General features: G+C 48.4%; 1 long non-coding RNA gene across 1 annotated transcript in view; it reads left to right on the plus strand.

Annotated features, from left to right (window-relative positions):
- LOC147237758 (uncharacterized) overlaps positions 1-24270 on the plus strand; it is a 102952-nt gene that overhangs the window by 57547 nt on the left and 21135 nt on the right. The window contains exon 2 of the long non-coding RNA XR_015106855.1: positions 15472-15570. This is a non-coding gene — a long non-coding RNA (uncharacterized LOC147237758). The remainder of the gene's footprint in view (positions 1-15471; positions 15571-24270) is intronic.

Below are 24270 nucleotides of genomic sequence, written 5' to 3' on the forward strand. Positions count from 1 at the left end.
AACTGTGCGGTGGAGGAGACGTGGGCTGTGAGTGCGGAGGTAGCGGAGGCGACCACAGCCTCCCGTCCTGCTATCCCCCCTCCTCCCAACCCGAGCCTTACCAGAAGCAGACAGGCTCATGAACCATTCTATAATTAATTATTATTTGTAATGATAATAATAAAAATAATATAATGTTTTCGTCATCAATGCCACTAATGCTGTGAATCAAACCTAATAATCTCATACCGGATTGGTCGAGGCCCGGGTTCACAATGACCGTCATTGATAGAGATGACCTACGGGGCATCAGTGGAAATCAAGCCACTGTGGGTTGAAGAAGGAGAGGAGGAAGGCGTGTTCGGAAGCAGAGAGAGAAGAGGAAAGACAAGAGTCTGGGACTGAGAGTGGGGACTTTGAATATTACGACAGGAAAGCGAAGAGAGTTGGTCGACATGATACGGAGAAGGAGGGTGGATATACTGTGTGTCCAGGAGATCATGTGGAAAGGAAGTAAGGCCAGAAACCTAGAAGCAGGCTTTAAGTTGTACTATCATGGTACAGACAGGAAGAGAAATGGAGGAGGAGTTATCTTGGGGGAGGAGTTTGTTCTGGAATGTTCTGGTGGTGAAAAGAATGTCAGACAGACTTAGGAGTCTGAAACTGGGAATTGAAGGTGTGATGCTCAATGTTGTTGGCAACTAGGCCCCGCAGGTGGGATGTGAGTTCAGAGAAGGAGAAGTTCTGGAATGAGTCAGATGAGGTGATGCAGAATATTGCCAGAGATGAAAGAGTGGTAATTGGTGCAGACTTCTATGGACATATTGGTGCGGGCCATAGAGTAGTTGAAGACGAGATGGGCAGATTTGGCATACAGGATAGGAATGCAGCTGGCCAGATGGTGGTAGCCTTTGCAAAAAAGGATGGAAATGGCTGTAGTGAACCCTTTTTTCCAGAAAAGACAGGAACATAGGGTAACTTATAAGAGCGGAGTTAGGAGCATGCATGTAGACTACGTCTCGTATAGATGAGCTGACCCTGACGGGGATCAGTGACTAAAATAGTTAGAGTGTAGAAGTGCAGGAGTATATACAGAGAAAGCGGTAAACAAAGAAGTGGGACACTGAGGGGACTGAAGAGAATAGACAAGAGTACAGGGAGATACAGTGTAAGGTAAAGATAGAGGTAGAAAATGCCAAACAAAGGGTGTACGATGACTTGTATGCTCGATTGGACAGTAAGGAGGGAGAGAATGATCTATACAAGTTGGTGAAACAGAGAACTAGAGATGGAAAGGAGGTACAGCATCCCTCTGCTGTACATCCTTTGTATAGCAGAGGGAAATGTATTGGCAGATGCTAGAAGAGTGACGGGAAGATGGAAAGAGTACTTTGAAGAGCTGATGAATTTGGAAAATGAAAGAGAGGCAAGGGTAGAACAGCTGATTATTGTTGACTACAAAATACAAGAAATGAGTAAAAGCGAAGTGTGGAAGGCATTGAAGAGGATGAAGAGTGAAAAGGCAGTTGGTCCTGAATTTCTGGCTAGATTATTCAACATTATCTTAGAGAGTGAGAAGATGCCTGAAGAATGTAGATGAAGTGTGATGGTGCCCTTATTAAGAATAAGGGGAATTGTGGAAACTATAGAGGGATAAAGTTGATGAGCCATACAATGAAGTAGTGGAAATGTGGCTTCATGCCTCGAACGAGTACTACAGATGCAGCATTTGCTTTGAGAATGCTAACAGAGAACTACAGAGAAGGCCAGAGGGAGCTGCATTGTGTTTTTGTAGACCTAGAAAAAGCATATGACAGGGTGCCAAGAGAGGAACCCTGGTATTGTATGAGGAAGTCTGGAGTAGCAGAGAAGTATGCTCGACTGGTGCAGGACATGTATTGCAGCTGCTAGACAGTGGTGAGCTGTGCTTTAGGGGTAACAGAGAAGTTAAAGGTTGAGGTGGGACTTCATCGAGGATCAGCTCTGAGCTCCGTCTTGTTTGCAGTGGTGATGGACAGGCTGACAGATGAGGTTAGACAGGAATCTCCATGGACCGTAATGTTTGCAGATGATGTGCTCTGTAGTGAGAGCAGAGAACAGGTTGAGGAAAATCTAGAGGTGGAGGTATGCCCTGGAAAGCAGAGAAATGAAGGTTAGTCGCGGCAAGACAGGGTGAATGAGAATTGTGTGAATGAGAGGAGCCGGGGTGGAACGGTGAGGCTACAGGGAGTGGAGATCGAGAAGTTGGAGGATTTCAGGTACTTGGGGTCAACAGTCAAGAGTAGCGGAGAGTGTGGAAAAGAGGCGAAGAGAGGGGTTCAAGCACATTGGAATGGGTGGAGAAAAGTGTCGGGCGTACTAAATAAGACTATCAACCAGAATGAATGGAAAGGTGTACAAGACAGTGGTGAGACCAGCAATGCTGTTTGGCCCAGAAACAGTAACAATGAAGAAAAGACAGGAGGCAGAGCTAGAGGTTGCAGAGATGAAGATGCGAAGGTTCTCTTTGGGAGTGACCAGGATGGATAGGATCAGGAATGAGAGGGACAGTACATGTTAGATGTCTTGGAAAGAAGGTCAGAGAAGCCAGGCTGAGATGGTTGGGTCATGTACAGAGGAGGGATAATGAATTTATTGGTAGATGGATGCTGAAATAGGAGCTGCCAGGCAGGAGGTCAAGAGGCAGACCAAGGAGAAGATTTATGGACGTAGTGGGAGAGGATATGAAGGTAGTTGGCGTGAGAGACGAGGATGCAGAGAATAGGGTTAGATGGAGAAGGTTGAACCCCTGAAGGGAAAAGCCATAAGGAGAAGAAGAAGAAAAAGATTGAAGGTGCCCTACTCCACACTCCAGGACACCCTACAGACATACACAGAATACAGCTGAAAAATCAAAAAATAATTGTGGTAAAAATAATCAATAAAAGTGATGTCGTCGGAGGCTGATTGGCGAAGACGTTTTTTGAGTTTTGATTTGGACACAGGGAATGAATGGATGGAGCAGGAACATTCAGGGTGTCCAGAGAACCTTCTGCATGTGTTTGGACTGTGGGGAGAACGCGGAGGAGCCCCATGCAGACACGGGGAGAGCATGGAGACACCACACAGAAAGGCCGCCTGTGGTCATCCAACCAGGGACCTTCTGACTGTGAAGCTCCAACCACCATCCAACTATCAAATAAGGAAACCAAATGCCGAAAGCACGGTTCAGTTTTCTCAACAGAAAGTGGTCTGTTCTCCTTAAGAGTGTGTTTTTCTCGAAGACCCACTAAAGTTTGTGTGAAACCAATAACCGCCGCTGTTTGTGTCATAAACCTCCATGACCCGACACGAGCAGAAGATTGGAAGTTTCCAGGAAGGCCAGCAAGATCTTGGTTTTCACTTGGACCCTTTGCAACAAGGCGCCCTGTTTGTCACATGCATGGTCTTACCCGTGTCGCGCTCGTAAACCTACAACTCCAGCCTCAAAAAAAAGAACTAATTTCAAAACCCGTCAAGAGCGATGTGTGTGTGTGTGTGTGTGTGTGTGTGTGTGTGTCTCGGAGAACAAAAGGCTTTATCCCGGCTTGTCCAAGAATGCTGACAATGTGACTGTCATAAGCAGGACTTGTGACCTTGCCGAAGTGCCATTCCCTCCCACGCACCCGTCACATCAATACCAGCTATGTCCTCGCCGCCGAACGTCCCGTAAGCCCCGCCATGTGACCGCGGCTGCGGCGCCCGTGACTTTACAAAGTGCCGTGTGACTCACCCAGAATGAAACGTTGCGTCGAGGAGAACACGAGCCGGCTGAATTGGTCGGTTGACGTGTCAAGACAGGGTGGAGGGTGGAGTCCGGACAATCCATCGGTCCGTGCTTAGGGATGGAACACGCAACTTTAATCCAGTCTGCAATTGTATTGATGAATATAGAACATAAATGTAGTTAATAATAATAATAATGATAATAATCATCATCATCATCATCATCATAGGACAGCACGGCCTCACACTACGAAGTACCCTGGTTCGATTCTGACAAGGGGAACCTTCTGTGTGGAGTTTGCATGTTCTCCCCGTGTCTGCGTGGGTTTCCTCTGGGTTCTCACGTTTCCTCCCGCAGTCCAAAAATATGCACCAGGTTAATTGGAAAAAATTGGGAAAAACGAGCGACCCAAATGAGTGAATGAATGGTCGTCTGTCTATATATGTGGCCCCGCGATTGGCGACCAGTCCAGGGTGTACCCCACCTCTCACCCTATGACGGCTGGGAGAGGCTCCTGCGTCCCCCATGACCCTGACTGCAGGGTAAGCGGCAGACGACGGACGGATGGATGGATAGAATCAAGATTTTAATTGTCAGTGTGCCGGCGCTGTGAATTTTTATAATGATAATAACGGTAGAATAGAAAAGAAAAAAAATGTACGTTTAATTATCCCACAATCGGGCCATTTTAATGAGAATAATAATAATGATTATTATTATTTTTTTATTTTTTTTAGTGTTCAGTGCTGCTGCTTCACAGGGTGACAGAAGGTACCTGGTTGGATTCCCACAGGGAGGCCTTTCTGTGTGGAGTATGTATGTTCTCCCCGCATCTGTGTGGGGTCCTCATTTGTTCGGACATGTGGATGAGAAGGTGTTTGGTTGTACGTTGCTAGATGAGATGCGAATGAGCGGATGAATAGCTGTACGTCCGTGTAAAGAAGAGGCTGCCGATGAGTTGAATTGTAAACAGGCTTTTTGTCCCGCCTCTCTAGAACCACCCTGCTCGCAGTGGCTCTGTTGGCGGCCCTCAGACAGTCAGGTAGGCGGGCAGGGAGGCAGAAGCCGAACAGAACGGAACAGCCAGCCATGCATATGGATCAGGTCGACAGGCTGAGCATTAATGGCCTCCCTCTGGAATCTAAAACAGCGGTGCAGGCCAGAGAGGAGCTCCTGGGGGAAATCAGAATACCAGGAGCCATTCAGGTCAGCGTGTACGTGTTCCCCGAGTGTTACGGCTCCATTCTCCTCCCCCCGGCGCTCACAGCCAGAGAGACTTCTCCAAGGTGATTTATTCACCGAAATTACGTATTGAGTGGCGAGCATTGTTGACCGCTTTCAGGAACACAAGCGTTTCCATTGAGAGAAGCGGCACGAGGGTGAATGTGGCCGGAGTGAAAGGGTGGATTATGCGTGAGGACAAAGTACCTCTTTGGCTTCAGGAAGAGCGGAGAAAGGGTTTGGTCACTTTTGAAATGGAACGATGTTTCAGGGTGAGATGGAGGGGAGTGGAAGGCTGGAATACAAAGACTGTTTGTGGCAGGTAATGAGTCAATTCACCCTCTCACTCACACCTCATATGGAGGCACGCAACATTCACCCCATATCGACATGTAAGATTTCACACCTCCTACAGGCATGCAACATTCACACCTCATGCAGACATGCAACATCCGTGTCTTCATATGCGTCCCAGCGACCTGTCCAGGATGAACCCCGCCTCTCGTCCAATCACAGGTTGCCCTCCCGCAACCCTGAGCGCAGGTGAAGCGGTGTCGATAGTGAATGAATAAACAATGAAATTTTAGTTCACACAATAATGAGAAACATTCCAATAAAAGCCTTTACCGGAATATATTTACTTGAACATATTTGCACTTCTTCTATGAAGTATTTCGCTGGATATTATCGAGTTGGTCCGTGAACCTTTATGAATGATATCCTTGCGTGAACTTGTGTGTCTGAGGAGAGAGCGGAGTGCGGATGAGGCAGAGGAAATGAACGAGGCACAGTTTTGCCCGTCACTCGCTATTGGCTCGCGGCGTAATCCTTGGCAGTGGGGAGGGTTGCCGCCTCCCCTGTCGACACCCAGGAAACAAATGTCCCGGTTTAAGACGCGTCGTTTTTGTGATATTGCAAAGTCGCCTGCGTGACGTGTGCGGATTTTAATGAGAAATGTGTAGAATGACCAAAGTTGGTTTCCCCCGGACAATGGCGGCGAGCAGTGGGGGTGAAGAGAGCTAATGCTAACCCCGCCCGATCCTCCATGCTAAGAACGCGGTGGCCTCCAGGGGGCGCCCCAAAATAACTCACTGTCAATATAGATATTAGCAAAGATATAGGATAAGCCCAATTAATAATACCATGAGCACCAAATAATGCCCTTTGTTTTAGTAAGAATTTATTACTATTACTATTATTCTGTCACTACAGGATTTTTGTTTTGTGGTATTCATATTGCATTTCAGATATTTTTTATATTCATTTGTTGAGCATGAAAATTAGATGACGTGTTACCTTATAAATGGTGAAATATCAATTTCTGTCTATGCTCATGTGTGCGGGGGGCCACCATTTAAAGTCTCACCTGTGGTTCAACATCGGCTCCGCTTTTTTTGGTAAGCGGTCTCCACGTTCACCCGGACAGGAGCTGGTTTGGACCTTCCCCTCCGAATGAACTTAAAGTAATCAGACTACAGCAGCCGCTTTATTTCCAGCCTGCAGAAACTTTTATTTTTCTGTAGTTTTATGGCACATTAAGGCGAAGTCTTATCAAGCCCAGGGCGCCATGACACTTCCACGCTATCGGCTGAGAACAAGGGGATTTTATCAGAGGTGCGTCTGCCCCGGCCGGGACCGAATTACAGCTCGGAGGCGGAGGAGGAAATAGATGGGTCTGAATGTGGCGGCGGCGGCCCCCGGGGTGGTGCTCCCGCCAGGGGGAAAGTGGAGATTAGAGCGGAGGTGTGAGCTTGCGGCGAGATTACATTTCCCCTCTTTTTAATGGATAAGTGCCTCTCCTTTTTTTTTTTTTTTTTTTTTTTTTTTTGCCCGCTCCGCCTCTGTTTCGCTGTTTCACAGAGTTTAGCTCCCATCCCTGCCTGCCATCGTCACATGGAAAAGAAACCGCACACACATGCAGGCAGAAGCTCAGGCACACGCAGATCTCTCCCTCCGTCCTCCCTCACTTGATCCTTACACCTACGTGCTACAGATGGTTTCATTTTATAAGAGATAAAACCACATTTGGTGGAACTGATTAAACAGAGGAAACAACATCCCCATCTGCCATTTATTCCAATCTGAAATTGCTCGGGCAGATGCTGACATCTTTGGAGATGATTGATTCACCCCGTCTGGCCAGAGAGTAGTTGAGAGGAGAGCAGGGCTGGAAGCTCCCCGGGGCTGCAGCATCCTGCCGCCCCGCCACGGCTCCACCACTGTTTCACTTCAATCGTGATGGAGCCCCCCCCTTCTCCGCCCCCCCGCAAATCCCCCCCCGGTTTTGGTCTCCAGCAAGCTGTTGCAATCAGTGCAATTGCTGATTGGTCTTCTGCAGGTGATCTCTATACATTTTAATCACGGGGCCGGGCGCTGCCAGATTGTCCCCTCCGCGTCCTGGCGGCGTGTGGCGACGGGTGATGCTCGTGAATCATTACAGGATTTGCATAGCACATCTATAAATAAATATCTGAACACTTAACTTGATGATGCCGATGGTTAAGACGACTTAATGGCAAATACTGTACAATAAATAAGTTATATTCTGGAATTAAGACTGATCACAGAGTCATATAAGTTTCAGGTATCTGACCGTTCACACTCTCTTATTCACACGTCATATAGAGACAAATGAGCGATCACTCTGTCAGCCACGTATTATACGGAAACCGATCGTATTTATCTGACCTGCCTATAATTAGATACACCGGCCGATCCTTGAGGTGTGACCTTTGACCCACGCCGATTACGAACATCTCCCTCATCATGACGCAGAAACTCTCTCCTCTCAAAGCTAATTTTTCATTAATGATGTCTGCGAAGTCTAAGTGTTGCGAAGCTCCTCGCCGTCTGATTAGATATTCCGCTCGATTTTCGTCTAATCAAAATTTACGGCGTCCTGCCCGTGGAATTACACCGCCCTCCGCTGAACCCGCCCCGCATCATCACTTGTAAACACTCAAGCATTTTAAGATGGAAAACCATTCCCTTGCAGGAGTGCCATCAAATCCAGCAGCATGTTTGTGTGTGTGTGCGTGTGTGCGCGTGTGTGTGTGTGTGTGTGTGTGTGCCTGCGGACAAATGCACGGTGTCTCATAAAAACTGCTGAGCTGGTCTCCTTCAATGCAATCAGACGGCGGTCTCAGCTCATATACTTGTTTGATGATAACCCCGGGATGGAGGGGCGTCGATGGAGCCCCCTGACCGCCGTGGTGATTTAGCCCCAGAGAATCATCCGGAGGGTGAATCATGAGGCTGCGGGGGTGGAGATGTCCCTCCGGGGACTTGGATTCATCAGACGGCGCCTACCGTGACCTCGACTTTGCGGCCAAGACCTGTCCATCTCCCCTCCCCGTCTCTTCCCTCGGCAAAGCCGGCATCCATCCGTCACAGTGATTCATTGCGGTCTCTTCCTCCTCTTCTCTCCTCCCTCCATCATCGGGCACGTCATTACACATCATGGGCCTCATCTCTCCTCCCCGTCTTCCCGTCCACGCCTTCTCTTGAAGTACGACGCCGACCCGGAAAATGAATTTCCCCCGATACAAATGTGTCCCCTCCAACCCTCCCCCCCCCCGTCTCTCGCCGCGGGGCATCTCGCTCAGTTCCCCGTGCACACCCACGAACCTGTGAAAAAAGAAGAAAGAAAAGAAGGGAATTTTAGTCGACCTGCATCTTCGGGGAACTCGGCTGTTTGATAAATCCATTACGGCAACATCCACGCCCTTTTCAGGAGTTTGGGCTCCCCTAGGCTTTGACTTTGGACAGGCAGAGGTTAGAGGAAAACAACCTGGAAATAGCCTTATCTCCCAACACATGGATGTTTGTTAAGGCTCCCCATTAAGCCCCCTCCTCCTAAATTTGCATATTAATTGCATTTTGGCTTCTACTTCCATCCTTTAAGGCTGCTGTTTATAGGTGCCGTATTTCTTTGAGAAGACACAGGCGTCCGAGGGGAGCTCACCTGCAACGGAGGACCAGGAATTGAATTCCACGGGAAATTGCTTTAACGGGAGCCTAATCGAATTTGCACCCACACACACACACACACACACACACACACACACACACACACACACCTTGACTCCAGGACCTGGAGGGCAACCTCCACGCCTGCACGACCATCTTTGTGAAAATACAAACACACCAAAGCACATCATGAAACACCTCTAACGGCAAAAGGAGAGCTCTCCGGATTGACCTTATGAAATAAACATCTCGAGAATATGGTAATTCATGGTGTTTTGAAGATTTTTTTTACATATTTTTTCAGCGTGCATGCCGCTCAGACAGCCAAGTGTGGTTTGGCAGCTTACTGGCGAAGTGTTTGAAAAGATGTGAAAGTTTGAATGACTGGATTGAGTGAGGGATAAAGGAACAGCTGGGGATTCTGTAGTGTAGTGGCTATTCTTATAGGAGAGGTGCACTCAAGCTGTCTCATTTGCAGTTTTATCCTTTACTTGAGGATAACGGGCGACCGAGCGTTCCCTCGCCCTGTCGAACAGAACATATGGGACACGTTTGAATAATATGACATCTTTAATGGCATGAAATGACTACATACACGTATCTCTCGCCCTCTTTATATGTATACATATATATATGTATACATATAAAAATGTGGCTGTGTCCGTGGCGGCTCGATCCTCTGCAATCGTCCCTGGCGGTGAACCTGCGGTTGCAACGTAGCCTTGCATGGTGGCACTGCTGCTATCCGTGTGTGTGTGTGTGTGTGTGTGTGAAAGGGTTAATGGGTAGATGAGTGAATGGGTGAATGCGATCCGATGTAAAGAACGGCATTGAACGGCGTGAAAGCGCTACATAAGTTGAGACCACATATACATAAACATATGATAATATGTTTATTCAAAGTGCGACACCTTCAAGTGTACTTATTGTCAGTGGCTATTATTTTTGATTGTTCTCTATTCTGATGAATTCCAGTGACATTGTTATTTATGCCAGCAGTTTATTATTAAAATGAAAATCTAACGACCTCCCGCAGCACGTCGGAGTAACTCGGTTCCGGGGCATTGATTCCCTTTGTGCCGCAGATTGTTCTGCGGCCTGTTAGAGCTCAACGTGTCTTCCAGTTAAAGAAAAAAAAAAAAAAAACGAGTCGCAATATAAAGCAGATGCTAGAACGTAATTGGTCTGGTATGAGGGAGAATTAAAGTAAATGAAATATGAAACATTATGTGTGAGACGTATTGTTTCGGCACATATAACCGGTCTGCAAATTCCCATATTACAGGCTGCATAATGAAATGCCTATAAATGCAAATGATGATATCTCAGACGTCAGTGAATCTTTTATCCGTGCTTTCTTAACACGATCATTAAAGTGCCGCAATGCTAGTGGCGCCGACGCCGCCGCTACCGCCGACGCCGCCCTCTCTGCCACAGTGTGAGTAATGTCGGAGTGGTCGCCCTAGAGAACGCCCAGCCTCATTATGGCTTCCGGTGCATCGCCACTCCCGGGAGCTCTCCTCTGTGGCGGCATCATTTCCTTCGCCCACTGGGCCGCAGCCCCCGGAGCAGATGCGAGAATTGCTTGCATGTGCATGCACGTACGTGCACAAATTAGACCTTCAGCCTTTCCGTCGGGCCATTTGTCGTGGCGCACTTATCTCGACACGGTCGTCCGACGCGGGGCGCGGACCCTGGACGTTTCTGTGCGGGAGGCTGATATCGGCGCGCACCGCTGGAGAGGGAGGAAAAACAAAGGATTGCACAGCAACCTTGGAACACAATATGCGCGTTGCACAAGAGCCGTGCAACATCATGCTTGTTTGTGCAAAGTGTGTGTGTGTGCATGCTTGACTCTGCTTTGAGGGGGTTTCTATGTAATATGTGTGTATAATGTGTTCTAAGAGGTTCAGTAGGCACGTGATGGGACACACAGGGCTGCTCTCCCGCAGATGCAATTAGGCTAAATGGGATTATGCCTATCACATTTCAGACAGGCCGGCCTCACAGCCACCTGGGGAAGAGGGTGTTGGGTGGAAGGCGTGTGGGGGAAGGGGGTGAAGAGGGGGAAAAGATGCAGGGGATGGGAATGCGGTCTCTTAGAGACAGCATCCGGTCTAAGGCAGACTTTGTAAAAGCACACTGGTCTATTAGTTGTATTTTTTTTGGAAAGAGCAAATGATACGTAGATGACAGAAGTAGGAAATAGTCCTTATCGGAGGCTCTGGTACATGAACAGAATCGAAAACTCGGGTTTCACAAAGCCTGACACCTTCAGGCTGCTCGATCTTACCAGTAGAAGATGACATCTATTGCGTTTGTCCTCACATGATGATGGACAGAAGGTGATATGTGTCTACAATAGAAAAAAAATCACGTCATGGCAATCATGTCGACCCTCTCCTTCTAACTCGGTGATCCTCTCCTGCTTTGGGACTTGATAACGTGATGGTGTCCGAGCTGCAATTCTTCACCTTTCACCCTCGATAAATATCCAAGCAAAGAGGAGATCAGCGCAGGTATGGGGAGTCCCTAAGGGACTAGATTCTCCGGGTCGGGGACGTGGAGTCTGAGAGAAGCGGCTTTTTGACAAACTGTGGTCAGAAGGTCATGACAACCCAGGAACCTGCCCGGTCTTGGTCGTGCCCCGAAGTTGCTGATGAATGGCTGGATGCTAATGCTAAATGCTCTGACTTCCGGTGGATCGACATCTTTCTACGGGTAAAGGAAGCTTGTCAGTACCGAGCCCTGATTTGATAAAATGGCCTCTACTGTCACTTGCCGTGCAAGCGGTGAACGTCGAGAGCTTCAAGCTGACGGTGAACCATCATCACCTTCATGTAGCTCCTTGGCAGGAGCAGAGCGGTGAAGGGCAAAGTGCTGCCGTCTTGCCGCTCTCCCACGCCCTCTGCCACATTCATCAAAAGGGAAGCTGGTGCTGCCGAGCTCAGCGCCGAGCTCCCCCCGGTGCCAGCTGTGTTTGGGATGGGGGCGCGTTGGCCTGGCAGCCTCTGGTCTCACATCGCCTTTGTTCTCGCCGACTTGAAAACGCAGAGCCCGCCACAGCTGATCAAATCCCGGGTCATGCACATTTGCATGCACAGATGTATACACATGTATGAGGAGCTGTGCAGAGCGTCCACATCCGCATCGTGCCGGAGGCAAAAATATACATGTTTCTTAAATTCATTGAGCTTTACAGTGGGTGTCTTTCCGCTTTTAACAATTGCAGCGCGTGCAAAATCAATTCACGTGTACATCACGAAGAAGGAAAACAGATGAAAAGATAACTCACCCTGCATTCACGCACACAATTACCAGCCGGATGCTTCCCAACAACCGCAAGTGGATCGGTAGGATGAGTGTGTGCGTTTGTCACGGCAGGCTAATGACCAGCAGGGTGCTGGCCAGACAGAAGCGAGGCCTTGTGGTTAAAGCTAAATGCGCTACTACCTCAGTGGTGGAACAAACTTCCAGAAGCAACAAGACTAGCATCATCTATCTCAACCTTCAAGAAACAGGTAAAAACTGTTCTCTTTCAGGACTTTTTACTGCGCTGATGCCCCAGATCAGGTTAGGCAGCAAGTTAGGCTATGCAGTGTGTGCGTGTGTGTATACGTTTGTGTATGTCTTTATCAAAAAAAAAACAAAAAACTCACTAACCCAAGCTTACTGTTCTGTATATTTCCTGTGCTTTGTGTATTTGCAAGTGTATTTGCAGTCCCTATGTCCTCTATTGTAAGTCGCTTTGGATAAAAGCGTCTGCCAAATGCAATGTAATGTAATGTAATGTAATGTAAAGGTACGGCCCATTTGTGAATTTGCCAAGGTGGCGATTAACGGCATTGTCCCAGTCCTAAATGGTGTCTGGGACCTTTACAAGGCCAGCATCCTGACGGCGTCACTAATCGCTAGTTTGTGGATCTCAGTCTTCAGTTTTTGTTTACAGTTTTATTTAGAGAGTGAAAAGAAGAGTCCTTTTCCATTCGGGTGCTCCTTTCAGCGGCAACAGCCAATCACCTCCAACACCATCTAACTCTGCCCTCCCCCCTCCGTCCCATATCCTCCTCTCTGGTCTTCTGCTAGACCTCCTCCAACCTCAGCGTCCTTCCACCCACCTCTTCTCCATCCCTCCTCTGTCTGTCAATGATATCCGTATATTTATGGTGAAAGGGTAAAACTGAACGTATACACTCGTCTTCTGAGTTGCGCGTAACTATTTGGCACGGACCCTGTAGCAACCTCTAAGGCGAACACGCACACACACACACACACACACACACACGCACACACTCGCATCTGGCAATTTGCCGAATGAATGCTGATGCTATAGTCCTGATTGAATGGCCCGGATGCCTTAAGCGTGATCGAGGGTGGAAGTGAAATCTTCCCTGAGAACATCCCTGCAGCCTCAGGAGAGCGAGCAGCCTTGCGGGCGACCCTGGGAGTCGGTTACAGCTCCACACTGGATGTGTGTGTTTTATTTTTTTTTTATTTTTCAAGCGAGGGCCAGCTGAGAAAGAAAGGCAACAGTGTGCCGTGTTTGCGCTGCTCCTGACGTGCATGTGGTCGGCCGTGCTCGAAAAGGGACACCAGGCTGTAAATTGCGGGATAAAACCCCCAAAGGGCCTGGGAGTGTACACAAACTGAGCACATTCTCCGAAGGCCCCGCCGCTTCCGTGATAACATTTTGTACCTAAAGCAGTGAATAATTTATAGATTTAAAGTGACTTTGTCTTTTTATGCGCGCTCCTTGCAGCAACTCTCCTGTGCACAGCTGCCCCGCCGCAGAAGGCCCGATGCCGTGAACCTCATAGTAACATTATGGTTGAAAAGTCCGATTTGTCCATTTATCTTGCAGCCGTCCAGCGTGGGGAGGGAAAAAAAAAAGACAAATCGGCAGCAAAGGTGAGACGCCTTCGAACAGCCAGCACGGCTCCTACCCTTTAGCGGCTTCACAAGAAATCTTGGTGTTCGCCTGTATCTTTGCTTTTAATAACTTGCCAAATGAGCCTCTGGGGAATGTAGGGGGACGGGTCGTGGCTGATTTAAATAGCTAAACAACCGGGTTCTGTGTTCTAGGTGATGCTCCTTTTTATGTCGGACACAATTGCTCCGAACTGGCGGGCGGATAAATTCGCCGTTTACCAGTTCAGCTTGCCCCGAGGAGTCACGGAGGGCGTCCTGGGCGTGTTTGTCTGCCTGTATTTTTTCCGCCTCAGAATACAGTGACTGTTAGGGAGCCAGGGTCCAACGGCCTTTCACCTAGCGCTGGCTACGTGGCTGTTAATGGCTATCCCCGTTGACGCGGCCTGCTGCCAGTTGCCGCCCCGGCCTTCTGGGAAAGAGAGACTGGCAATTAGACTTTGCACTTAAAACAATGTGGCTCAGGACCTTTTAATGGAGCGGTATTTGTACTCTTCTTCTTAGATCTCTGTTGCAGTGAGGCGTGGAGCTGCAGCGTCACAGCAGAATCCCTCTGCTGTTGTAGCCTCCTTGTTAAACGGAATTTGCTGTGCACTTTTTATTTTTTACACTGGGAATCCTGCAAACCATTGCAAACCATCCTGCAAACCACCGTCGGGAACATGCACGTCTACACCCTGTAGAGCATAGGTGTCAAACTGTTGCCTGCGGGCCAAGTTTTGCCCGCACTGTAATTATGTTTGGCCCCCAAAGCCATACCAAATGACTACTAGAGCTGGCATGCCGGTATCGTCTACAGTGCATGTATTGCTAATTCTGCAAATCCCAGAATTTTCTGCTGATGTTTTGGCATGAAAATCACAACAGGACCCATAAACTGTTGACAGTAGTCATAGCGACCTTATGCTAATACAGGCACTCTGCTTCTTAGGCAGAAAGCTGGGTTTTGCATCTGTGCAATATGAAGTTATACATAATGAAAAGTATTAAGCTGTGCTTGTTCCATATTTCGTTTTTAAGCAAAACTTGTTTGGGTCCATATGAAAAGGTTCATTGTTATATCTGGAGGAAGATTTTCTTTCAATAAATATCAATGTTGGCCCGGGACTTTGTCCCAGTTTTGAATTTTGTCCCACATTGTACTTGAGTTTATCACCCCTGCTGTAGAGTGCGGAGCTTCTGCAGCTCCATAGCAATCATTTGGCGATCCTTTTCGTGCGGAGCAGCTGGGGACCACGGTCTTTGAAAACATCTACAGAAACACAACCTTGATGACAGCGGTGAGGAAACCCTGCCTTTTACCGCTGCAAGAACCTTGGACAGATCTGAGCACGGTGCAGGCGGCCTTCTGCCTTGACCAGAGAGCGAGAGGGGGCTAGAAAGCAAAAGTTTGATAGAGGCCGAGTGATTACGAAGGTTGGGAGAGAAGGGTATGAATGACCTATCGCGTGGCTGAAAATGACTGAAATATTATATGAAATATCAATAGTGGATGCCTGGTGAGATGCCGCAATAGGCCAAGCCACGCCCACTGCGAACCTGTCCAATGAGAGAGCCTGGGGACCTTAGGCTACTATCACGCGTGGAGTGGTTGAGGTTAATATTTCAATTCTGTCCCGCCTCTTGTTCAGGACCTTGAGATGACGGAAGGGAAGGATGGCCGGCGTCCAGACGATCACATCTGGTTTCCTTGGCCCTCCGTCACCCGCCAGCCTTGGATCTATACGATGGTGAGTGCACATGCAGAGGGAACGCGCTGGACGCTGGCCCCCACAGAGAGCACGTACGGCAGGGGAGAAAATGATTTACTGTAACATAAATAGAACGGCGTGGGCTGGAATAAAAAAGGGTAATTTTCTCGCTATTTTCTGCGTTTCCGTATTTAAATAAATCCCCTGGGTTCAGAACCTCCCGTTTTATCTTAGTGTTCCTTAACATTCTGCCCTGGCTTTGGGTCCGACCCCTCCTATAGCAGAGCATCTCCGGTATTTCTGAGTCGGAAATGCAATCTCCAGGGAGCAGATTTTTCCAGGAGCGGCATTGAAACAGAAAAGAATGCCGGCGTTGTCATACTTAAATTGAAATGTATGTTCAGTCCTTGCAATGAAATGGTTGAACAGAGCGGGAGGGTGGGTGTGTGTGGGGGGTTGATTCATGGCCATCCATACCCAGCAAAGACACACAGTGCCATCCAAGGAGGGGCTATACACTGAGGACAAATGACAACCTTCAACATGGACGGTCTAAATAGATCTTGGCAGCATCAACATTCCCCGTTTAAATGCACAAATCTGAAAAATAGAGGTTGTCCGCTTTTTATGGCTAATTCATAGTGAAGAGGGTTCAGTAAGGTCAGCACGGGATTCAGGAAGTCCAGTCTGGAAAGACATTTCCAGATTTGGCTCCTGTTGGGAGTTGGTATAAAGATAATACTGATATTTACAGCCGTAAACACGGATGTGTCAACAAGAGCTCCGTCTTTTGTTCTTCCAGGGATGAGAAGCATCCACTGCTCTGCAACAAACACATAAATATGCATTAATCTGTTCCAGTTGGTTGAATCTGAGGAACTATCAAGCGTCAAATGTAAAGGTCATGCTTTGCTCGCTGTAAGGGGAAAATCCCGGAGACCGTGGTTTGGGCGTCATTTGAATAAACTATGCAGAGATTTACAAGAAGTAACCTTCAGGGGTAAACACGCCCCCTTTCCTCACCGGGGAATAAAGTGGGTAATGAATGCATTGAAAACCAACTTCCCCCCGCAGGACGGGAGCAGAGATGAAGACGCACCAATAGATTTGATCACTGCCATGTTTCTGGTTTTCTGATTGTGTGTGACGTGATATGCAGAGGGCGAAAGTGTCACTCAAAAATGATGGCAGGTAATTCTTTCATGTATTCACTCATTCTTTATAGCCGGGGTAGCGGCGCGAGAGACGGGGTTCGCCGATCCATCGCAGGGTATGCCTACAGACATACAACTTTTGACCCTCTCTGCCAAACATATGGACGATATAGGATCTCCAGCGAACCTTCCGCATATACGGGAGGAACCCGGAGAACCCTGAGGAGCCCCACGCAAACACGGGGAGAGCGTGGAGGCTCCACACAGAAAGGTGGCTTCGCCTTGCTGTGAAGTGCGAACCACTGAGATGCCGTGCCGCCTTTTTGAATATAATTTTGGGGTTCCTGCAGCTCCACCGCAATCGTTTGACGACCCTTTCCCATGTGGAACAACTAAGAAACACACACTTTGAGAACATCTACAGAAACACAACCTTGGTGACAGCGGCGAGGTAACCCTGCCTTTTGCCGCCGCAGAAACCTTGGACGGATCCGAGCTCAATGCGGACGGCCTTCTGCCTCGACCAGATCTAAAGTTTGATGGCGACGGAGGGGGTATGAGGGTTGAGAGGGACGGGTGCTAATCATCTATTATAGGTCATAGTATCATGTGTTTGGACTGTTCGGGTAACCTGGAGGAACCCCAGGAGACTCCTCACAGAAAAGGGGAATCCAATCAGGGAGCTCCTTGCTGTGAGGTGGGAGCCCTAACCACTGCGCCACCTTTTTAAAGATAATTCTGAAATGAAACAATGTGAATTGTGAGCCGCCCTCCCCCCACGGCCCACCCGCCCGTCTGTGTGACACGACAGCCGAGCCGAGTGTGGCAGGTGGGGGTTTCTCAGGCAGAGCGAGAGGTGACCTTGCCACTACCTCCCCGGTGATACTCGGCGGTTAACGCAGCCCCGGGTCCTCACACACGTGCCACGTATCTATCGACGGGCCCGGTGAGCCGCCGGCGCCCCGTGCCCCCCCTCGCGTACGCAGCCCCTGCGGCAACAGATGCCACACGACGGCCCCCGAGCCTTTAGCTGCCGAAGAAACGTTGGCGAGCGCCGGCCGGGTCAACGAAGACCGTGTCCGTGTCATGCACGGAGGAGGCCTTCTCAGCGGGCGAGCCGGCAGCTCGCCGTCCTCTCCTGTCCCCCCTCCCGCGGCGGCAGAGCGCTAGCAGCTCGTTTGCACGTGCTCTGTGTGGATTAGAGCAAGTGGCTGTCAGAGATAATTAAACGCGATAGCCCTTAGCTCTTTTTTTGGATTAGTGGCTGAAACATCAGCCCCGCTGTCTGGATAAGGATATCTGTTTATGATTGGAGTATATCTATATATGTATATTTGGAGTGGCTGCGCTTGTCACTACTACAATGGCGTGTAAGGGTTCAATCCAGCTATTTCAATGTGTGCATAAAATTATTATGTCCACAGCTGATAATTTTCTTTGGATATGCCAATCCATTTATTGGCATTCCAGCAGTTGAAATATATACTCATATTCAAATATTGTGTGAAAATAAATACAATTTTTAACAAAAGAAGACCTATTGACATGACGCATGATCAGGAGATTTTTGGGGTTGTCCTTCTTCATCGAGCCACATCACACAGTGGTTGTTTGGGCGAGTTCAACGACGCGTGTTTTTAGAGGCTCGGGTGGTTTATAGTGGTCGTCCCATGGTTTGATTCCCGAGCCTCCCCCCCCCCCCCCCCCTCTTCCGAGGCGTCGTTGAGCAAGGAACCGAACTGTTAAGTGACAGCCCGCTGCCCGGCGTTCACCCGCCACCATGGTTGAGGTGCGGAGGTCGATCACGTTGCTCTGCCATGTGAAGTCTATCGACCCAGGCGACGCAGTTACTCTGAATCACACGGGTCAAATTTGGCCCCCGTACCATGTTTTATGAGCCCCATAACTCCTTGCCGACAACATGATTTGCACAAAAATATTAAAGCTCTGTCGGTAGCATATATTGCTGAGTGATAAATGCATTCTATTAAACAATAAAAACAACAACAATAATAATAATAATGCTAATAATAGTTATAACAGTAAAATTTCTACTGTGCTGTTGTCTGTGTTCAGAATAAACAACGGAAGAACACAAATATTCAAATCACACTTGAAGGCAATTCTGTCACATGGTGACAGATAGTTGCATTTAACACACTCAACCATGAATCTTTTTACAACTCTCTGTAAAACCGCTATTGTTATAGGAGGTATTGGAGGTCCAGCAACAGGAGCATTGAGTCTCTGCACAGGAGACTCCTTCGTTCCTGCATCCGGTATCATCACGTTTTATCACTGAGAAAAGAAAAGAAAAAGTAATTAAAAGAAATATAATCTACACAGAGTTCATGCTCCCCAAGCTTAACTAGCAATCACTTGAGAATAAACCCCGTGTCGTGCCCAGTGACAGCTGGGAGAGGCTCCAGCCTCCCCTTCGCCAGTAGATAATGGATGGATGGATAGTTAAGGCTATTTATTTATTTATCTATCTATTGATTTGTTTGTTGAAATGAATAGTTGAATAGTTAAATGTCTCTATATGACTTCTGAATGAATGGATGAATGGCTGTGCGCTCCTACCCGTGGCGCTGGGATTGGTCTACAGTTAACCCCGCCCCTTGTCCAACGACAGCTGTGATAGGCTCCAGCCTTCCCCCATCCATCCTGACTGCGGGATAATTGTTAAAGATAACAAATGAATGAATTCTCATGATCATGATTCTGTTTTGCTTAACCGAACGCTTTCATAACGTCCTGAATGAAGAACATGTTCTCAGACGTTCAAAAAGCAGCCGCACAAATTGAATTATAGGCAACAAAATCACGATTTGGACTCAGAGCTGTGGTAGCATGATAAATGGCCGAGCGCAGCTTCCGGGGACGCCGCTTGAGGAAATGTTACAAGACGCTCGTGGGAAACGGCAGTCATCCATCACACTCGCTGCCGTCAGGGGTGTCGCTGTGGCCCCGAGGACTGGAATCCGTGCGGCGGGCCCCTTAATCTGAGCGTGGAGGCGGTGCTCTGAGGGCCTCGCGGGGCCGGCCGCTCTGAAAACAGCGCGCTATGAAAACAGACCAGGGGAAGGAGATCAAGGTTTACTCTCACCCCTTTCTAGGTCATTATTTCTTATGTAAAATATCAACGTCCTTGGCTGCTGCATCGGATCCCCCCCCCCGCCCCAATTGACAGATCTCATTATAAGATAAATGCGACAAAAATAGCTCATAATGCTTCAGAGAAATGTAACACCATTAGTAGGTCATTGTCACTGTTCTAATGTGTCCTTTTAAGCCGCTTAGTGAACTGGTGTTGAAGTGTGATACAGGGATTAACCTATCACAGAGTTGCTGCGGAGGAGTTGAGCCGCCATTGATGGGGATTTTTTGGACGTGTGCGATATCTTTGAGGCGCTACGCGGAGTCATGGCGGAGCACACATGTATATTTATGCAGGGATGCAGGGATGATGTCTAGAGGGCAGGCAGGAACTTGAAGGGGGAGTAACTTGATGCAATTTTTCCAAAATTGCAAAAGAGGCAATGCTAGCTTATCTTGGGATTACTCCTTTATTTTTAACTAGAGCAGGATGCTTACGGTGACGCTGCAGCCCTCCTCTGGATTACAGCATGTGGAATCACACGGTGGCGTGAAGCTACATGTCATTCTGCCGCCATGTTTTAAACGACGAGCCAAAAGAGTCAATGTACCGAGAATGAACGCCGACCCGTAGACTTGAAAATTAAGTGAAACTTGCGTCTGCCATGACACCGTTATGGCAGTCGGTTTGGAGTCCCGGTATTGTTTCATTGGCTGTTGGCATTACGTTGCGTTGCATTTCCGTATTCATCACCGTCGGAATAATTGAAATGATAATCACGTGCCGGGCCTCTGGAATCTCTTCCAGCTTTTTATTTATTTATCGGGCATATGGAGCGCGAGCGGGCTCATAAGAAGTAGTAGTGATGGATTGACGGCCCTGGGACGCAAATTAAAATGCTTGTAATTAAGTCTGTGAAAAAAGTCCCGCCCCTTCCTAGGAACTCAAACGGACGCGGCCCCTTTTTAGCCTTTTAGCCCGTTTAATTCCGAGATCGAGAGTTTGTTTTTTTTCAAGCGCGGGAGCCATCTTGTTTATATTGCGGCGTTTATAAACCGCCAAATCACAATGCAGTAGTTCAGGGTAATGGGACTATTTATTCAGCTTTGATAGGAGGAGAGGTCATGTGATCGGGGGGATAGTAATTATAGCATACGCTTAATTACATTAGCAGCCTCCTGTCTCTGATGCAAAAAAACACCGAGAGAGATTTGATAATGTTAATAAGCAGCGTTTTATACATGGTAATGGAGGCCCGGTTCAAAGCCATTAGTGCTATGAGGAATATCCATTTAAGTGTCGGAGCTCTCCAACGCAGCCCGGTTCAAAAAGCACATTGTTTAATGGTATTGATCAGCGGTCTGGCGAGCTCCGGGGCCCTCGCTCATTACTCTGTCTTATTCATGCTTTCTGGGGTAATGATGCCCACACGGCAAATTACTGTCGTCGCCAGGCGGGCGATCTGGGGGGAGAGGGAACCGTAACCATGAAAACACGGAGTGGAAACAGAGGGGATCATCGCCACGGCTTGGACGTAAACACGGCGAGACTTTGAGGCGTCAGACGAACCAACGTCTTGTTCTCCTTTCAGACTCTGGCCTTCCAGCTGGAGCTCCTGAGTCGGACCTCCAAACGCGACCTCCCCTTTGACCTCCGACAGAGGTCAAAGCGGGACTGGGAGCGAGAGGGTGGATGGCTTTATGTCGTGAACGGTCTTATGTCTCTATACAGTGTATGAGTGAGAGGGTGAATTGCTGTTCATCTCACGTGTGAGATCGGGCCAGGATGAATGCATGAATGAATGCATGGATGGATGGATGGATGAATGGATGACTGACATGATGGGCTCATATCACCATTTGACATTTTTGACGTTCCGTCCATTTTCAGGAAATGCGACCGCGTCTTCAGACTAACTCCTCCAGCCTTCCCTGTTGAAGGCGACTATCGGCGCGCTTCTCCTCAAAGGTTTACTGAGCTCTGTCGCTGCCATCCGCCATGTTTCGCTGACACATAAACAAACCCACGCGACACCTGTGCCTGGGAAGTCCGCTGCCAGCTTTTTTAAATGCCGAACACTCGCACAAATGTTTAATAGCAGGAAGTGATTAAGGAAAGACATTTTGCGTCCAAAGGGGTCCGGGGGGGTCGGTGTCACTGCGACGTCAGAATGGCCAGCAGAACCACTTGGCGTTATTACATAGTCACACACGTGTCTGAATCGTCCACTTGCGAAGGATTTTGTGTTCCTGCTCTATGCAAATAGACACCTACCTTATTTCTGCTTGCAAAAAAAAAAAAAAAAAAAAATTCTTTTCAAAGCTGCACATTCAGTTTCGACAGGTTGTTGTTGTCACACACCCTGCAGGTGGGTGTTTCACTGTGTTCACTGTGAGGAAACAAAGCTTATTTCATTTCTGCTGTGGGGTGGGCTGACCGGCGCGATCGTGGTTCATTTACCATGAGAGCTTGGAGAAAGAGGTCCCTGGTCGGATTCCCACAGGGCGCCTTTCAGTGTGGAGTCTGCGTGGCCTCCCTGTGTCTGTGGTGGGCTCCTCTGGGTTCCTCTGGGTTCTCTGGGTTCCTCCCACTGCCCAAACACATGATGGAGGTCCAGTGTGGATGAGGGTGAATGGTTGGATGCCTGTATGACATGCGAATCTAAAGTCTATTTATTATTTTGAGTTGTTTCGAGGGAGAGCACAGTAGGAGCTCCGAGCCGAGCTCAGCGAGCGTCATAGAATCCCTTGCAATGAAGCGAAGCTGCTCCGGACAGCGAGACGGTAAATTCAGAGGAATTGGACTCTCCCTCGCGTGTCTCCACCTCTTCAGATCCATCCCATATCCATCCCTTGAGCGCCAGTCTCATCTTGTTTGTCTTGCCTTCATCTTGCCCCCCCTCCGTCCCCACCCCGCCTGTTTGCCATCTCCCTCTATCAGTGAGACCGCAGACACCCTCGACTTGCTCAGTCAACTGCTTCAAGATTTATTCCTCGCAACAAATCTACAACAGCTGGAGAGCCGGGGAATGCATGTAAACTTTGTGTGTTTAATTTGGTGACAAGTCAGGCTTAATCATGCTCCCGATGGCTGGATGAGAGGAGCGCGGGGGGAAACGGCATATGGGGAGCCGAGCGGTGAACAGGCAGTGGGCAGGGTGGAGAGGGGGTTGAGAGCGGGGGCACCGAGCTCTGTGCATTAACATGCAATAAAGTAGCGGTGGTTCGCATGCCGACAGCCAGCAGTCAGCCAACGCCGCCGCAGACGGGTAATCAACACGTTATTTCTATATCGATCAATACATTTATTCTCTTTGAGGCGTAACTTAGCGCACAAGTAACGCAACGGACAAAGCAAGCGGTCCAGAACTAGAGCTGGTAGAGCACGGAGTGAGTGTTGCACAGGAAGCTGATCCCACAGTGAGCAAATCAATTCAAATTGAAAATAAGAAATGTAATCATGTAGTCCTGAAGATTCTCAAATGGAGATCTATATCAGCAGGCGGGAGGAACGGGGCTTTGCACGGCACGGCGATTCAACCTTGGATGGAGACCTTAGACATCCTCGCTGTACCATTCATTCATTCTCTACACTGCTTATCCTGCAGAATGAAGACTTTGTTGAAAGTGATGAAACCAGCTTTCGGACGATGAATTAAATCACAAACGTGTCTGCTGTGATAAGAGGGGAGGAACCTTATCAGAACGTTGCGGCGGAACTTTGGCGTTTTGAATTGAACGTGCGGTTTTCTAACATCCCTCCGCCGTGTTTGTGAATTGCATTTCACTCGCCGGTTTCTTAGTCGGAACAGTTAATGTGTACATCCTGCGGTTTGAGATATTTTGACAGGCACCGCATTCGCCGTGCTCCAAGAGTACCCTTGGACATTTTCTGCGCAGTATGTACAGATGGCTGTTACTATGGTTACGTGAATGCACGGATTCGTACCTTTGGTTGAGGCAGATTGTTTTCGAACAATTGATCTTTAAAAAAAAAAAAAAAAAAAATCAAAACATGCTTGTTATCGCGGTTTTTAATGTAAACAAGCTTTCCAAAGCAGAAAAAAAAATTGGATTTCGGAAAGACGGCGCGCAAGGCCGAGTGGATGTTTCTCGAGTTTTACTGTGATGCATCAGAGTTTCTCCTCAGGAACACATGGCAAGGTATTTACCAGGCCATCTGCTAAAAATCGCCCGGGCTGAATGGAGCTGACGTCCAGTTGCTAAGGAAATGGATGCTTTTGAAAGGGGCCGACCGGGGTTGCACACCTGTCGGCGTAAAAGGCACCATTCTCTCCCTCTGCCTTTCTTCATCTCTTTATGCTTTCTCCCATCCCATCAATCTTGTGGTCCAAAATGACGATCAGCCCTTCCTTTGAGGATCTCCGGGCTTATTTGTGGCGTATTCGCTCGTGCAGACGGCGTTCTAATCACCAGTAGAACGACGTCACCGATTCCCGCCGAAAGCTTCATAAGTGTGCTGACT

The sequence above is a fragment of the Fistularia commersonii genome, chromosome 1 (assembly GCF_037954325.1).
Source record: "Fistularia commersonii isolate RoL2024-O1a breed Wild chromosome 1, RoL_Fcom_v1.0, whole genome shotgun sequence".
Taxonomy (NCBI): domain Eukaryota; kingdom Metazoa; phylum Chordata; class Actinopteri; order Syngnathiformes; family Fistulariidae; genus Fistularia; species Fistularia commersonii.